The 17374-nt window shown below is 44.0% G+C and overlaps 1 protein-coding gene across 6 annotated transcripts in view; it reads right to left on the bottom strand.

The window, feature by feature from the left end:
• MDGA2 (MAM domain containing glycosylphosphatidylinositol anchor 2) overlaps positions 1–17374 on the bottom strand; it is a 664067-nt gene that overhangs the window by 259410 nt on the left and 387283 nt on the right. The window lies entirely within an intron of this gene.

Below are 17374 nucleotides of genomic sequence, written 5' to 3'. Positions count from 1 at the left end.
GTCTGGTTTTGAAGTTTTTTTGTTGAAGAATTGCCACCTTGAGGTCTGTAATCGAGTGACCAAAGAGATTCAAGTGTCTATCAAGCGTTCTTACAACTACAATACCCACCTGCTGAAGTGAAGAAACAGATTGACACCGTCAGAAGAGAATCCAGAAGTCACCTACTACAGGACAGGCCCAACAAAGAAAATAACAGAACACCACTAGCCATCACCTTCAGCCCCCAACTAAAACCTCTCCAACACATCATCAAGGATCTACAACCTATCCTGAAGGACGACCCATCACTCTCACAGATCTTGGGAGACAGGCCAGTCCTTGCTTACTGACAGCTCCCCAACCTGAAGCAAATACTCACCAGGAACCACACACCACACAACAGAACCACTAACCCAAGAACCTATCCTTGCAACAAAGCCCACTGCCAACTGTGTCCACACATCTATTCAGGGGACACCATCAGTAGGGCCTAATCACATCAGCCACACTATCAGAGGCTCGTTCACCTGCACATCTACCAATGTGACATATGCCATCACATGCCAGCAATGCCCCTCTGCCATGTACATTGGCCAAACTGGACAGTCTCTATGTAAAAGAATAAACGGACACAAATCAGACGTCAAGAATTGTAACATTCAAAAACCAGTCAGAGAACACTTCAATCTCTTTGGTCACTCGATTACAGACCTAAAAGTGGCAATTCTTCAACAAAAAAACTTCAGAAACAGACTCCAAAGAGAGACTGCTGAATTGGAATTAATTTGCAAACTGGATATAATTAACTTAGGCTTGAATAGAGACTGGGAGTGGATGGGTCATTACACAAAGTAAACTATTTCCCCATGTTTATTCCCCCCTTCCTCTCCCAACTGTTCCTCAGACATTCTTGTCAACTGCTGGGAATGGCCCACCTTGATTATCACTACAAAAGCTTTTTTCTCCCCTGTTCTCCTGCTCGTAATAGCTCACCTTAAGTGATCACTCTGGTTACAGTGTGTATGGTAACACCCATTGTTTCATGTTCTCTATGTATATAAATCTCCCCACTGTATTTTCCACTGAATGCATCCAATGAAGTGAGCTGTAGCTCACGAAAGCTTATGCTCAAATAAATTTGTTAGTTTCTAAGGTGCCACAAGTCCTCCTTTTCTTTTTGCCAATACAGACTAACATGGCTGCTACTCTGAAACCTATACAAAGTAAAACTATTCCCCCTTCTTTATTTCCCCTCCTACTGTTCTTGTCAACTGCTGGAAATGGCCCACCTTGATTATCACTACAAAAGATCCATCCCCGCCGGTAATAGCTCACCTTTCCTGATCACTCTCGTTACAGTCTGTATGGTAACACCCATTGTTTCATATTCTCTGTGTATATAAAATCTCCCCACTATATTTTCCACTGTATGCATCTGATGAAGTGAGCTGTAGCTCACGAAAGCTTATGCTCTAATAAATTTGCTAGTCTCTAAAGGTGCCACAAGTACTCCTTTTCTTTTTGCGGATACAGACTAACACGGCTGCTACTCTGAAACACATATACCAGGGTTGCTTTTGGGGGACTAACAAACAAGTGTTGCACAATAAGCAGCAGGATCAGGTCACCACCTGCCTAGCTTACTGATCAGGCATGCAGCCTTCTTTGGAAACACAAAGCCAAGGAAAGGAAACAAACTAAGATGTTAAAGACTCCAGCTTGCCAGTTCACCAGACGGGCAAGCAACAGCAACACAAGCATGAATTCAGGAAAATGCCATTCTGCAAACTGCCCATCACGAAAACAAACTGGAAATTCGCAAGTCTCATCACAAAGCCGGTCAAGAATTGGAATCTAAATGGAACAATGAAGAGAAGTTGACATCATTCCCAATAGGTTTCGTACTTGCCAAACAAATTATAAATCCTCTGTTATACATTACAGCTGGGTGTTGACCAGGGCCAATGCCTTTATAAAGCCCACCTCTAGTGCCAAATCTGTCAAAAAATATTCTTGCATGACTCCCCAAAAAGCCAGAAGGCAGTGAATTGTAAATCTGCACTTTTCACTCTGCCCACATGCAATAAATGAAACTTAACGTACGTCTGCCTTTCTTCAAAAATGTACAAAGCAAAGAAACAAGATTAGTCCCCACACCAGGAAGTCTCCTACATCCTAATGCGCTGGCATTAAAATATACTTTGGAGTGGATTGAACGTTCAAATTCTACTTATAAAGTTTTCATTAAGGGCTTTATTCTGCCACCATTCGTTGCGCTGAATAGCTCCTTCCTCCGCAAGTGGCTTTCATCCCATGGTTTAATGGCTCAAAAATTGTTTTGCAGGTTCTTGTACAACTTTCCAAAATTATTAGTCACTGGGGGTTGAGTCCAGGCATGAGAACTTTCAGTCCAACATGTAATTTTCTGACAATATTACATATGACTAAGAGCTTCTCAGTCTTCACCATTCTTGTTGTCATGGGAGAATACTGAATGTTACGGTTATTTTTGTTGTTTCCCTTTTTATTTTAATTTTTAAGCAAAAAAAAAAAAAGTCAGCATAGCAAATAGATGGATACTCTGAAGGATTCTAAGTCACATAAGACACATTCTCATATCCTCCCCGACACAGATATCCTACTCTATGGGTAGTCTCATTCACTTCAGTGGGACTATTTCTGGAGGAGGGTGCTATTCAACAGAAGTAAGGATGTCCAGTCCCTATTAACCACCTTATTTAAGAACTATGACCAAATCTATTTTGGAAACAGTCATTGCAAAACGACAAACTGACACAACTCCTCCCAAGAAACATCATGTCGACCATCAGGAAAAACACAGGACAGCTCACATATAATGGCAATCCAGATGGGAGGCCAAGCTATGCTTTAACCATATACAGCACATCAGTGGCAGCTCTGCGGCCCTTTCTTACATGAATAGCCCACTGAATTCAATGGGAATACGTGAGTGAATGCACGTTGCACAGTCAGGCTCCAAGACCTCACGCCAGCCGTCAGAGATCACAGGCCCAGTGCTGAGAATCATATATAATCAGCTGGTGAGTTTCTGATCCCAAGCATACAGCTAAGCCTCCAGAAAGTGGGACAGTATGCACTTTGGTATGGGAGGGCAGATATATGGAAATTCAGATATATTTTGCCAATGCAATTCCCTAGTAATTATCAATCTGCTAATAACACGTGTATCTCATCACAGCAAGGTACACTTTCACTACAGGGTTAGAGAAGTATTTTACATTTGTACTGTACTCTCTCAATGGCTCAGTTTTTGAGGACTGAGCCACTTGCAAATTGCCTGACCATTCCTGCAGGGGATTATACTGCATAGTTATACAGTGTGCCTGCCACCACCTTCAGTATAAAAATAGCACACTCAATCACACTCGCTTCCCAGTCCCACCTCCCCCTTTAACCTGTTCATCTTGGAAGTGGGAATGCCAGATAGACCTTTCAGCACTGCTGTAATTTCTATGCCCTGTTGAAATGCAAATCGCTCTGAGCTCAGTCAGGTGCCTAGTTGTTGAGAAAGGGGATACATCAGTGACCCCTCTGCCCCTCAGTGTGGGCAATCTGCATTGCCACGCACTGTGAAAGGGGCAGGGTGCAGCTGAGCAAGAGGAATCTTAGCTCCATCCCACCCTGACCTGCCGGACAGTGCAGCTAAGCCAGGTGTGGAAAGTAAGAAAAAGGGATGGCACAGCTTACCCCTCCCCACCCATGCAGGAAGAGGGAAGCAAGGACCAAACTGTAACTCGGAGTCACTCTTCAGCCCTCTCCCTGCTCCTGGGGTGTCACTGTTACACAAGGCCTGTTACAGGAACTGGATGGGAAGGTGCCAATCCAGCCCTACATCTTCCAGTTTGCGCTACCCACCCCTCAGGGTTGGACTCTCTCTCGGGCGCTTTAAGGTTTTGCTTTTAATTTCTCAATAATTTTTGTGCTTTCCGTCTTTTGATGAAAGTGTCTCCTCATCACAGCCATTGCTGGTAAATCGTCACTGGCAGACTAGAGAGGATGAGCAAGGTCTTAACATCAGCAGGCACTCTGGCCATACGCTGAGGCAGAAGTGGCCTGATGGAATCGGCGGGTGAAAATAGCCTGAAAAGTCTATGAACTGCTTGCAGTCATAACTGTATCTCAGGGTTTCTCTATACTAGGAAACAAGATGGTGTTGAGTTTCATTAAAACCACGTATTAGCTAACACACGGTAACATGCTGTCTAGCACAGGGTGACTGTTTTCCAGGGGAATGCTTACCTTTGGAAAATGCTCATTTGACGAAACTGAAACATTTCAGGCTCATTAAAACCTTTCACTTAGATCAGGTCAAACCATTTCATTTTGACATTATTGTGACAAATATTAGATTGCTGTCTTACATTACATTCAAAATCAAATTCAAAACACTTGTTCAAGCTTATCAAAGCAAACCCATTTTGAAGATGTCAGAATAAAATATTTGGGGATATGTCTTTTCATGAAAAATTCAGACTTCTCAACTTTTCATCCCATTTCAAAATGAAATCTTGAAATCGCAGAGTATCCCGCAGGATGGGAATTCCATTTTTTGACCATTTCTATTCCTACTGTGGTTAAGGCATTTGTAGTTTTAATGTGTGTTAGCAGGTGGTAAACATCTGCTAAGAACAGGTTTCAGAGTAACAGCCGTGTTAGTTTGTATTTGCAAAAAGAAAAAGAGGACTTGTGGCACCTTAGAGACTAACCAATTTATTTGAGCATGAGCTTTCGTGAGCTACAGGTGAGCTGTAGCTCACGAAAGCTTATGCTCAAATAAATTGGTTAGTCTCTAAGGTGCCACAAGTCCTCCTTTTCTATCTGCTAAGAAGTGTTAAAACAACTATTGCTATGTCTATACTAGGGTTTAGCATGTTATTTAACACTTTTTAGCCAACATGCTTAAAAACAAAAACAAGACCTTATTTTCCTTGTGAAGACAAGTCCTGAAAGAGCAACATCTCCGGAAAAAGGCACAAGTTGAATTTTGCCTCCTGAACCTCGTCTGTAAAGTATTCTTATAGAAATCCTGATTCCTGGCAGCACAATCAAATACAGAACAGCCGCTGCCTATTATTTAGAAATAAAATGTCTGTACAGAAAGGTTCCAGGGTGTTCCAATGAAAAGAACTGCAGAATCAATAAACTATCTAGATTTTAATGTGGAATTGCTTTATGGACTTATCTATGATACACCACATCCTGACAGAGTGAGAGAACACATTTGGTGCTGCAATTTCAGATAGTAAAAATAAATAGACTTATTAAACTCTGAGGCTCCACTTTTCACACTTTCATTCTTAGAGCTGTAAACTTTTATGAGAGACCTCAGATAACTTATCACGACTGTAGCAACATGTGGGGGTTTCATTTTGCAAATTCAGGTCAGAGGAGGTTTTGTACCACTAACCTCGTGTGGGCTGGACCACGGTTGCAGAGATGTGTCTGTCAATAGTCAGGAGAATGAGAGCTGGTCAGGGATTTTTCATATGAAAATGCCTATCTGTCCAAATGAGACCTTTGTGCAGAAAGGTTTCCCGGGTCCAGAATGGAATTTCTGAGAAACAGAGAGCAACTGACCCACCCCAGAATAGCCCAGTGGTTACACACTCACTTGGGATGTGGGAGATCCAAGCTCTGAATTGGGCACAGCAGGGAGCTGAACCAAGGTAAGTGCCTTGACCACTGCTCTATTCCTGCAGGGTCCCTCGTGTGTTTTTTTTCCCAACAGCAAATGTTTAAAAGTCTCATTTTTATTCCATATCCAAACAAACACACATTTTGAAACCTTCCCCTCCCCCCGCCCCCCAAACTAGAATTCCGGAAGGTTTTCCAGCTAGCCCGAAGGAGACCATAGATGCTGGAGGCTGAAGCACTGTGCGAGTGGTCCCCGCCTCACTCCCCCACACATGCAAAATAAGCCAGTAGGGTCTCATTCCTGACAGGTGCTGAGCACCCTCAAACCCTACTGCAGTCCTCTTTCTGCAGAATCAAGCTGTGAGGTTATGCCCATTTGTCCCTTACAGAGAGGGTGGTGGTCTTTGTGTCTGTTCTGGATAGTTATGCCTTTTATGTGCGTGGATCTTTGCCCTGTCCTTGAGCTTTCCACAGCCATGAAATCAGGCTGAAGCTCAGACCTTCATAGACCGCAGAAAGAAGAAAAAGCGAAAGGATCCCTCTGCCAGCTCCACAGAAAAACCACAGCATTGCAAACGAAGACTGTTCAAGTGCATAGTTAATGGCTCTGACAACCCACCGTCAGCATTACAAGTGATGCCTGCCAATGACTACATACGTTAGTTATGACTTTTCAGGCTGGCAGCACGTAACAACCTCTGTGAAAGAAGACAACTAGCTGCCCTGGGATGATGGTGCTAGATAATTAATATTGCTATGGCTTTTTAAACCCAGACCCTATCTTTGCCTTGAACAGGGGCTTGTATACAAAGGCAAAAAGTCAAAATACTTCTGATGGGTGTACGTGAGTGCCTGGTATTAAATGAGAATATTGATAGAATAGCCATCTCAGAAACTTGGTGAAATGATAATAATCAAGGGGACATAGTAATACCAGGGTACAAATTGTATAGGAATGAGAGCAGGTCATGCTGGTGGGCAGGGGGTCGCACTATATGTGAAAGAAAGCAGAGAGTAAAAATCTAACAACGTGTACCGTAGAATCTCCATGGATAGAAATTCCATGCTTGAATAATAAGAGTACAGCAGTGGGAATATACTGCTAACCACCTGACTAGGATGGTGATAGTGACTGGGAACTATTCAGGGAGATTAGAGAGGCTAGAGAAATAGAAAACTCAATAATAACGGGGGATTTTCAGCTATCCTCACATTGCCTGGGTACATGTCACCTCAGGACGGGCTGCTGAGATGAAATTTCTAGACATCATTAATGACTGTTTCTTGTAGCAGCTAATCCTGGAACCCACGAGAGGCAATTCTTGATTTAGTCCTAAGTGGAGCACAGGATCTGGTCCAAGAGGTGAAAATAGCTGAACTGCTTAGTAATAGTGATCACATTGTAATCCAATATAACATCCTTGGGGTGGGGGGGTGGGGGATACCAAAGAAGGCCACCACCGTAGCATTTCACTTCAAGAAGGGGAACTACACAAAAATGAGGAGGCGTTTTAAATGAAAATAAAAAGGTATAGCCACAAGAGTGAAATGCCTGCAAGCTGCATGGAAACTTTTCTTTAAAAAAACCCACCATGATAGAGGCTCAAATTCAAGAGGATGAAAAAATGTTACCACAGGTAAACAACAAAGTAAAAGGGGTGATAAGAGACAAAACAATATCTTTTAAAAATTGGAAGTCAAATCCCACTGAGAAAAATGGAAAGGAGTATAAACTCTTAAATAAAGTGTAAAAATATAATTAGGCAAGCCAAAATTTGAAGAGCAACTAGCAAAAGACACAAAAACTAACAGAATTTTTATTTAAAGTACATCAGAAGCAGGAAGCCTGCCAAACAATCACTGAGGCCACTGGATGATTGTGGTGCTTAAGGAGCACTCAAAGAAGACAAGGCCATTGAGGAGAAGCTAAATGAATTATTTGCATCAGTCTTCATTGCAGAGGATGTGAGAGAGATTCCCACACCTGAGCCATTCTTTTTAGGTGATAAATCTGAGGAAGTGTCCCAGACTGAGGTGTCAGTAGAGGAGGTTTTAGAACAAATTGATAAACTAAACAGTAATAAGTCACCAGGACCAGATGGTATTCACTCAAAAGTTCTGAAGGAACTCAGTTGTGAAACTGCAGAACTAATAACAGTGGTATGTAACTTATGGCTTAAATCATCCTTTGTCTCAGATAACGGGTGGATAGCTAATGTAAAGTTGTTGGTTTTTTAAGGGTTCAGAGGTGATCCAGGCTGGTAAGTCTAACTTCAGTACCAGGCAAATTGGTCAACACTACAGTAAAGAAAAGAATTATTAGACACATAGATTAACACCATTTGTTGAAGAAGAGTTAACAGAGAGCTTTTGTAAAAGGAAATGATGCCTCACCAATCTATTAGAATTCCTTGAGGGGGTCAAGAAACCTGTGCACAAGGGTGATCCCATGGGTATGGTGCACTTGGACTTTCAGAAACCCTTTGACAAGGTCCCTCACCAAAGGCTCTTAAGCAAATTAAGCAGTTGTGGGATAAGAGGGGAGGTTCTCATGGGACTGTAATTGGCAAAAAGACAGGAAACAAAAAGGAGGAATAAATGGTCAGTTTTCACAGCACAGAGAGGTAAATAGCAGGGACCCCTAAGAATCTGCACTGGGATCAGTGCTGTTCAGCATATTCATAAACCATCTGGAAAAAGGGGTAAAAAGTGAAGTGGCAACGTTTGCAGAGAATACAAAACTGCTCAGGATAGTTAAGTCCCAGGCAGACTGTGAAGAGTTACAAAGGGTTCTCACAGAACTGGGTGACTGGGCAACAAAATGGCAGATGAAATTCAATGGTGAAATATGCAAAGGAATGCGCATTGGAAATATTATCCCCACTATACGTACAAAATAACACGGTCTAAATCAGCTGTTACCACTCATGAACGAGATCCTAGAGTTCTCTGAAAACATCTGCTCAGTGTCCAGCAGCAGCCAAAAAAAACAATTGAATGTTAGGAGCCATTAGGAAAGGGTTAGATAATAAGATAGCAAATATCATAATGCCATTAGATAGATGTATGGCACGCCCCCACTTTGAATAATTCATGAAGTTCTGGTCTTCCCATCTCGAAAAAGATACATTAGAATTGGAAAAGTTACAAAGAAGGGCTACAAAAATGCTTAGGGGTATGGAACGGCTGCCACATGAGGAGAGATTAATAAAATCGGATTTTTCAGCTTGGAAAAGAGACAACTAAGGGGAGATATGACAGAAATCTATAAAACCATGACAGGTGTGGAGAAAGTGAATAAAGTTGTGTTATTTACTCCTTCATACAACAGATGAACGAGGGATCACCCTGCGAAATTAAAAGGCAGGAGGGGATGTTGTGAAGGCCAAAATTGTAACTGGGTTCAAAAAAGAACTAGTTCAGTTCCTGGGGGATAGGTTCATCAATGGCTATTAACCAAGATGGTCTGGGATGCAACCCCAGGCTCTGGATGTCCCTAAACCTCTGGCTGCCGGATACTGGGAGTGGATAACCATTGGGTGTTACTTGCTTTAAGTCAATTACAGCAGCAAACCTCATTTTAAGCCATCCACTCCTTAGTAACAGGGCAAGTGATTCCATTAATGCTAGCTATCCATCTTTGTTTTCTTGAGTGTATTTTTGACAGCCTGAACAGTTCTTTCTGCTAGCCCGTTTAATCTTGGGCACTTTGGATGTGATGTATACAGCTTAAAATCTTAATGCCTGGCAAACGCTTTTGTGCTAAATAAAGTGTGGGTAAGTTTTTGAACAGAGTCAATTGGGAATTCCACTTCTTGGAAAAAACAGAGTTCAGGTTTTGTGAAACAGATTCATACAGATAAGACTCAAAAGTCACATAAACAGATCAGACACAAAACTGTCTTTGCCTTTAAAGTAAAAGATGCTATTTGACACATTTTCCCCTGATCATTCTAATACTTGCTGAGCATGTAATGATTCTCTGGGCTGGTGTGAGCACCACATCTGACACACTTCTAGACCATATTGCCAATCTGTGTGTTCATGCCAGCCTGGTAAAGGATTCCTCTGGCTCTTCCTTTTGCATAATTCCATGCCCAGGTGTCCTTCAGGAATGCTACCTTGCATTTTTGCCCTAATGGTGAATGGAGTAACCAACTTTATTCCTTCAAGGTTTGTGTCACCAAAAACCTTTCATTCTTCACAGACGAGTGATGAAGAACCAGGGAAGAGACATTGCGCTCTGTCTCTGGGGATCCCTTTGGAAAACTTGTACCCACAGGGAAAGATTTTCAAAAGTCACCAGGGAATTTGGGTGCCCAACTTGAGACACCTTAAAGAGGCCTGATTTTCAGACAGCGCTGAGCACCTGAGCTCTCAGAATCAGGCCCCTTTGAGGTGTCTCAAGCTGGGACTTCCCAAAATGGAAGTAAGGAAAATTCCTAATAATTTTGAAAATCAAGCCTTGAATCCTTACCTATCTATGGTACTTATATGGCCTCTATCACTGTAATATCAGAATATCTAGCTACCTTTATTGTGTTTACCCTCACAACACCCTGTGAGGTAGGGCAGTGTTATTTCCCCATTTTAGAGAGGGGAAACTGAGGCACAGAGAGACTATGTGACTTGCCCAGGTTCACACACAGAAAACTGTGGTAGAGCTGGGTATTGAATTCCCCCTCCCTTCCCACTCACACACAACTGCCTATGTTTTTTTTTTATTTTTACAGCACTTCGGAGACAAATCAGAAAGCAAGATTCGTGCCCCAATCTAAAGCTGACATAAAAGCCAGTACAGACAAAGGAGGATGAAGGAATGGAAGCAATATACCAACATGTGATACGGGTTGGTTATCTCTCGCATGTATCTCACGTGTGTGTGCGCACATATGCATGCAAGTGACTGCGTCGACAGTGACACAGGTGTGGTGTAACCGGGTTAAGTCTCAGATCAGATAGCAAGGCCCTGCAGAAAACTTCACTTCTAGCCTGAAGGGAAAAACAAACAGTACTGTTCAGCAGGGGCACGGCAGACCCAAGTCAAAGTGCGCAGAGCCCCACAGGACACAAGCTAATAGTAGCATCTCAGCAACTACAGGACTCTTGATAAGTCAGAGCACTAAATTGTAGGTGATTTACACCTTAAAGACTATTCAGTTCCCTAGAGGTATGGAGCGGGCAGGAAGTGTTGTGGTTGAGGAATTGAATAATTCTGGGAGGTGGGACCAGGTTGGGGTTTTACGGTGAAGCAGTCCTGATCAGCCGTGTCCCAGGTAGAAAGAGGAAGGTCCCCTCGTCCTCTCCTGGCCAGCTATCTTGCTGGATCCCACTAGCACTTGTTGCCAGTTCCTGAGCATTGTGTCATCCTGGAGAAAGGCAGCCGGACACATTAAGCGGGCAAATGAGGTCAGGGCAGGATGGAGTTAGACTGCAAAGCTCTGCGCAGTGAGGTGGCAAGCAACTGAGAAGAGAAGGCTGCAGAATGGGTGGCACTGCTCTGGTGCCCTTCACGGGGACTAGGACAGTGGACAGGATTATGACAAAGGAGGGGAGGAAGGGGCATCTCTGGGGGTAAGGGAGCAGGCTCTCAGGGCTCAGTGGACATCTCCTGCCCTTGCTAGGCCTACGCTCATCCCATGTACACTTGCATGTGTATACTGCACTAAGGATAACAAAAGAACGGCCACACTGGGTCAGACCAAAGGTCCCTCTAGCCCAGTATCCTGTCTTCCGACAGTGGCCAATGCCAGGTGCCCCAGAGGGACAGAACAGAACAGGTCATCATCGAGTGATCCAAGGATAGTCCACAGGTCTACATCTGTGAGAAAAGTGGCAAAGTTCTGACCTTACAGGAATTTCCTGACTGTGAGCAGAAGGAGTCCAAAGCTCCTTAAAATCCATGCACTTTTCAGGGTTTAATCTAGAAATGCTTTATGGGTGGTTAATTTTAATAATCAATGGTCTTCAATCACAGGGATTAGGAGAGCAGGAAGTGGAAAATGTTACCACTGAGAACACCCACCGGCATCCTAATGAAACTCTGCAAACGTAGCCTGAGGACCATTTCAAAAGCTCATTAATTAATCTATAAAAGATACTTGGAAAGAAAACTTACATAATTAGAGTTGGGTTTTGGCCACTTCTGATGAAACCAGAATTATTTTTTGACCCAGACTCCGTTAGAATATTCTCTGGAAGGAATGACATATTCTGGGATATCAGGCAGTTTGGAATGAGTTATTAACGGTATTCGGAGAAATGCCTGTATTTCGCCAGCTCTCTCAATAAGTGGTGATCTTGCCAGGTAAACAGCACATGGATTTGTTATAGAGGCAGCTGCTCCAACAGTAAAAACACAATTCAACAAGTCATGTATTTGTCTCTAGTGAGCTCTTGTTCAGAGCAAAAAGGAGGGAATGAAAGATATTGCATGGTATCTGTGCCTCTTAAGGAACAACACTACAGCACTCAAAACAATTTCTCTTTACCATCTCTGCAAAATTTTTGTTAACATTATCTGACTGCTGCAAGGGAATGGCACGAACATGAAAACGTGGCAGTAGGGAAACAAAGGGTGCTGACTTTGTTAGCTGAAGGCTTGACTAGGAAAATACTATCTTTAAGGAATGGTACTTTATTGTAAAATGTTCATGATACTCCTGCAGCAGGTTCTGTATGTGAGGATCTATCTCATCCCCAGTATAATGTCCATTGATTCAAAAGGAGTTAGGAACACACACACTAAGGGCTTGTGTTCACTACGGAGCTAAATCAGCACAGCAGCATCAATTTAGTGGGTCTAGTGAAGAAACAGGAGGTCATTTCCTTTTCCTTCCATGCCCAAGAGGACCCGCCCAACCGCAGAACTCTGCTAACCCACATCCCATCTAAGGGCAGTCTCTTTTTAGGTGTCCTTGGTGCCCATACCCATAACAGACAATACCCCGAGTCCCAGCAAGATTCCCTCTAGGCTCTTCCTTCTTCTCTGCAACCTTTCCAGCCAGGGGTTCTCCGACCCTTCTCACCCGCACTGGTCCCTGGTACTGTCAACCCTCTTTCCTGGGGATGTCCGCCTCTACGAATTCTTTTGTGAGTCTGACGCAGGATCTAGGATGACCAGCTAATGTTTCCTGACCCATACCTGTGTGTTCTCCTGAAGGAACTGTTCAAAAATTACTGCATCCATGATCTCACCCAATCAGAGTGTCTGGCCTCAACCAGCGAGTGGCCCAGTCCATCCGTTTCTGGGCAAACGTCCAGGGCCGTAACACCCCAGACCATCTAGCAGCCCAAAACTTTTGTGGCTACTTTTCAGTGGATAAGCCCCCACCCCCCCATCTAGGAAGGCTGCTTTAACCACCTCATAGTCCAGTGCTTGCTCATCACTTAGAGCCACACAGGCTGCCTGGGCTTCCCCTGTCAAGTTGGGTGCGAGCCATAGGGCCGAGGTTCCCTTCTCTCAGTCTTCAGCCACAGCTACTCTTTCAACAGCGACCAAGAATGAGTCGGGATCATCTGCAGAGCCCATGTCACGGAGGCCTACTGCCTATGCCCACTGCAGGACTCACCACACCTTGGAGTAGCTGCTGCTGTACGTGAACTTGCTCTCGAATAAAGGAGTGTTTCTCCAGGTGGTGGGACTGCGGGAAGGCCTGCAGAGTCTTCTGCCTCTCCTTCTGCTGTTCTGCGAGCCACTGCAGGGTCTCCCCCATTGTCCGAACAGTCAAACCTGTGCACTAGCCCCTCTCGAGCAGGTTATCCATGAGCACGGATAAGGCAATTTCTGGGTAAGCCCCCACTTGTGACAGGGTGCAGCCCTCCACGCCTGTCTTCTCACATATGGCTCTGACATCTCTAGTTTGTAACCTGTGTATCTGTGTGTTTGATCAACTGCCACCCTCCTGTGCAGCAATTCTATTCATGGTTCTCAGCATTGCATTGCATTGCATCGCACGCACACACCCACATGCAGGTGAATTAGGGAAGCAACAATTTTTAATGCGTTTACCTCCACAACACCCTGTGACCTAGGGAAACACTCTTATCCCCATTACACAGAGGGGAAACTGAGGCACAGAAAATAAACAACGTAACATAGGAAGTCTGTGGCAGAGTAGAGAATTGAACTCAAGTCCCCTGAGTCCCAAACCAATGCAGGAACCATTGGGCCATCCTCTCTCTCTCACTTACTACTCTTGGCTTCTCTTGATCAGTGCACCAAGCTGGATGTTTTGGAATATGGGTCAATGGAGATGAGGATGGACTGACAGAATCATTTTCACTTGTGACCTACATGGAATCTGTTTATAAGGGTTACATCTCAAGGTGCTTGGGTTCTTAAATGAACTGTCTGCTGGGGTTTGGTGACGTCATTTGCAATCATGGGTTTCAAGGCCTGCATTAGAGGACAGGAAGTAGTCATAAATGTGGCTTTTTTATACCATTAGCTGAGAAGAAAGCTGCGAAAATCAAGCCAAGAAAATTGTTGGCGATGAAGACAACACTGATAGAACTAGCCTCGGACGGAAAGGCCATGGGTCCAGGGTAAATATACAGCAAAATCTCCTGGTTTTAAAAAGAATAATCATCCAGACATAGTACAGCTCCAACCCCTGTCCTGGAGTCCCCATGAGAATTGTGGATAATTTGTGGATATACAATTTCATATTTTAAATAAATGTTCCTCTCTGTCCTCGGCTGCTGTGTGGAAATCCAGACACTGAAAAGGAGCATAGATATATAGGGAAAGCAACAAGACAGCATTCAAAGTACTGTCCAACACACCCAAAAAACAAACTAAGATCAGATTTTTTTTTCTCAAATCTATTTCAGCTCTGTTAAACTCGGGTATTAATCATAACAAAGGTAAATTAAACTCTGCCAGAGAGAAGGACTTTTTAAGTTGGTCCTGTCCCTTTAAATATGAAAGAAGAAAAAATATCATAATAGAGACCAGTGCACTTAAATTATTAAAGTTTATGGGCAAAATTGACCACAGGCATGAGCAGATGCAACTTTCCTGACTTCCTGCCACAAGGTGGTGCACCTGGTGATGCCGGAAGAGAATTTGACCAGCTTTTCTGAAATAGAGAAACAAATCTGGAGTAGAATGACTGGGCCATATCATGAGAAGCCAACCTCAACTCATCGCCAGAGGAGCCACTGCCTTTTCACAGTACCTCCTCTCCCCAGCCTCTCCAGCGGACCTCCCTCCACTACCCCGGGGCTCTCTGATCACCCTGCTGCCATTCCTAGGAAAGTTCTGCAGAAGTTAAGAGGGAGGGAAGTTCTTCTCTCTCCCCACCTCGCGTGCAGCCATACAGCAAACGGCCTCGATCAACCACCTAGGTTAGAGGTGGAAAGGCTTCAAGCAACAGCAGAAGTTGGCCCATTCCAAGGAAAGGGGGCCACAGCTGCACCCTTCCGCTGCTGTAGCGTCAGGTAGGCTCCTCTAGTGGTCAGTGTCCCTGGGAACTCCCACCAAGTTGCTGTGCCAAACACAGCCCCCGTTGAGGGGTATGGTTTGCAGCTACGAGTGCAACCCGTTGTTTCCTTCAGCCACTTTGCCTGGAGGGTGGCTATGCCTTATCTGTCGTTTGCTGGGGTGCTGGTGATTTCTTCCCCACGCCTGACTGAGTTAGGAATGAACTGGGCCAGGCTGCTCTTTAGAAAAGGAAAACCCAGATATGTTTTCAATGATATTTTTCCAGGCATGGGCTCCCGTAAATAAAAATGTACGAGCAGAGTATTATTATCCTCCGACTCCTGACACTGGTTCCTGTGGGGAGCCAAGGACTCCTTTAATGCTGCTTTTTGGGTCAATGAAAATATCGAGATTTCTTTACATGAAAAGCTTTTCCTTCCCTTTTGCTTATTCCAAACGTGCGTTCCTCATTGCCCAGTTTTATGACAGTTGTAAATCGCAGCGAATGAGGGTGGATGCCTGATTCTGGAAATAACACAGCATTTTTGCTTCCGGACAATAAAAGCTTTAAGCCGAATGTCAAAAGATTCCAATGGAATGATCTGACAAATAACGCCGTTGCAACAGCCTAACAAACTCCTACAGAAGCCTGGTGCTATGCTCTCTCCTGGACCTCCCGAACAATGCATACTACTTCATCGGCCTGTTGGAAAGTATAATATTGCTGGGCACTAAGGAGCAAACAGAGCCTATGCTCTCATGAAATAATCACACCATTGCTCCTTATACAGCAGATTCTCCCGAATCTGATGAATCACAAGTTATTACTGAAAGCACCCACTGTGTGGGAGTTTATGTTTCCGTACCATTGGCATCTTAGATTATAGAAAATTAGTTTCAACTGAACTATTTGGTTCAGGTAGATTAATCCACCTACCAACCAATAGGAATCTTCCTTCAAACTAATCAGCCATATCTCTGTGGTTAGCCCAGGCTCACACTGCAAGCCAACACAACTCTGCAGATTTAGTTTTCTCCTAGGAGTAATTACTGTGCACAAATTCTTCCTTGTCCCCTTACCTGGATTAAATTATTGGTACCATGGACTCAGGCCTGTTGTAATAACTGGGCTTCAAATTTACCCTACCTGTAAGGTCACTTTTAAAAAGTAAGTGTAAATTCATAAACTGTCATGTCAAATATTAAGGAGAAAAGTTATAACCCATCAATCTAAGTTAATCCAAACAAAAGGAGCTACTAACATAACTCAAAACCCTGTGGTAAAATTCTGCCTAGCAACCAAAATAAGTGGCAAATTAAAAATCAGTAAATGAAAACTGTTTTTTTTTTTAAACTTAGCCTAAATAATAACCTAAATAATGAGGGGAGGAGCTATTTCGCCTCTCACTCCTGTGGTGGGCCCTTAATGGAAGAGATTTTAGGGAGAACAACTGCTTAGCTACAAAAGCAAACAGTGTGTTTACCAGAGAACTAAGCAAGCTAAAGTTTCTATCGACCAAACCCCAAAACGTGCATGACACTGTTTAATATTAGCCATTAACTAAGTTATATAAACACCGTTAGCCCATTTATTCCAATACAACAGGCCACAGCACTTGCAGACATGTGATCACATCAGAATATCAGCTTTCAGGGAAACCCCCAAGGTAGTAAGCTTCCCACCCTTGTGGGCGTGAAGAAAAGAATGAACATGTGACCCTGGTGACAGCTGCAGAAAGCCTGAAGCATAGAATCATAGAATATCAGGGTTGGAAGGGACCTCAGGGGGTCATCTAGTCCACCTCCCTGCTCAAACCAGGACCAATCCCCAATTTTTGCCTCAGATGCCTAAATGGCCCCCTCAAGGATTGAACTCACAACCCTGGGTTTAGCAGGCCAATGCTCAAACCACTGAGCTATCCCTCCCCTCCAACAGGGTGACTGCCCCATGCATCTCAGTGGGGTATAAATTCCAAGAACTGCTCTCTTGGGGGCTCCTGCCAACACCACCCCAGCAGAGGACTCCATATGTGGCTGGAGAAAAATGCAGAAGGTCCGGCCAGCCTGCCCACAGATAGCATCCAGCAGGACTGGAGGCCTCTGGCTACTTGTCCTCCCTTTCCAAGGGGCGAGGCAGTGGGGCCCCAGCTGCTACTCCTTGGCAGGCCCTCAGGGCTGGACTACAGAGGTAGTCACGGTGTGCCTAAACCCCAGTTGAAACTGCATTGATCCAGTACTGATTTATTCCTTATGTTGTTATAAATGGCCAACACCGTGCTTGGCACAGTAGG

Source organism: Lepidochelys kempii, chromosome 6 (assembly GCF_965140265.1).
Source record: "Lepidochelys kempii isolate rLepKem1 chromosome 6, rLepKem1.hap2, whole genome shotgun sequence".
Taxonomy (NCBI): Eukaryota; Metazoa; Chordata; order Testudines; family Cheloniidae; genus Lepidochelys; species Lepidochelys kempii.
This window is presented reverse-complemented; position numbering and strand designations above follow the sequence as displayed.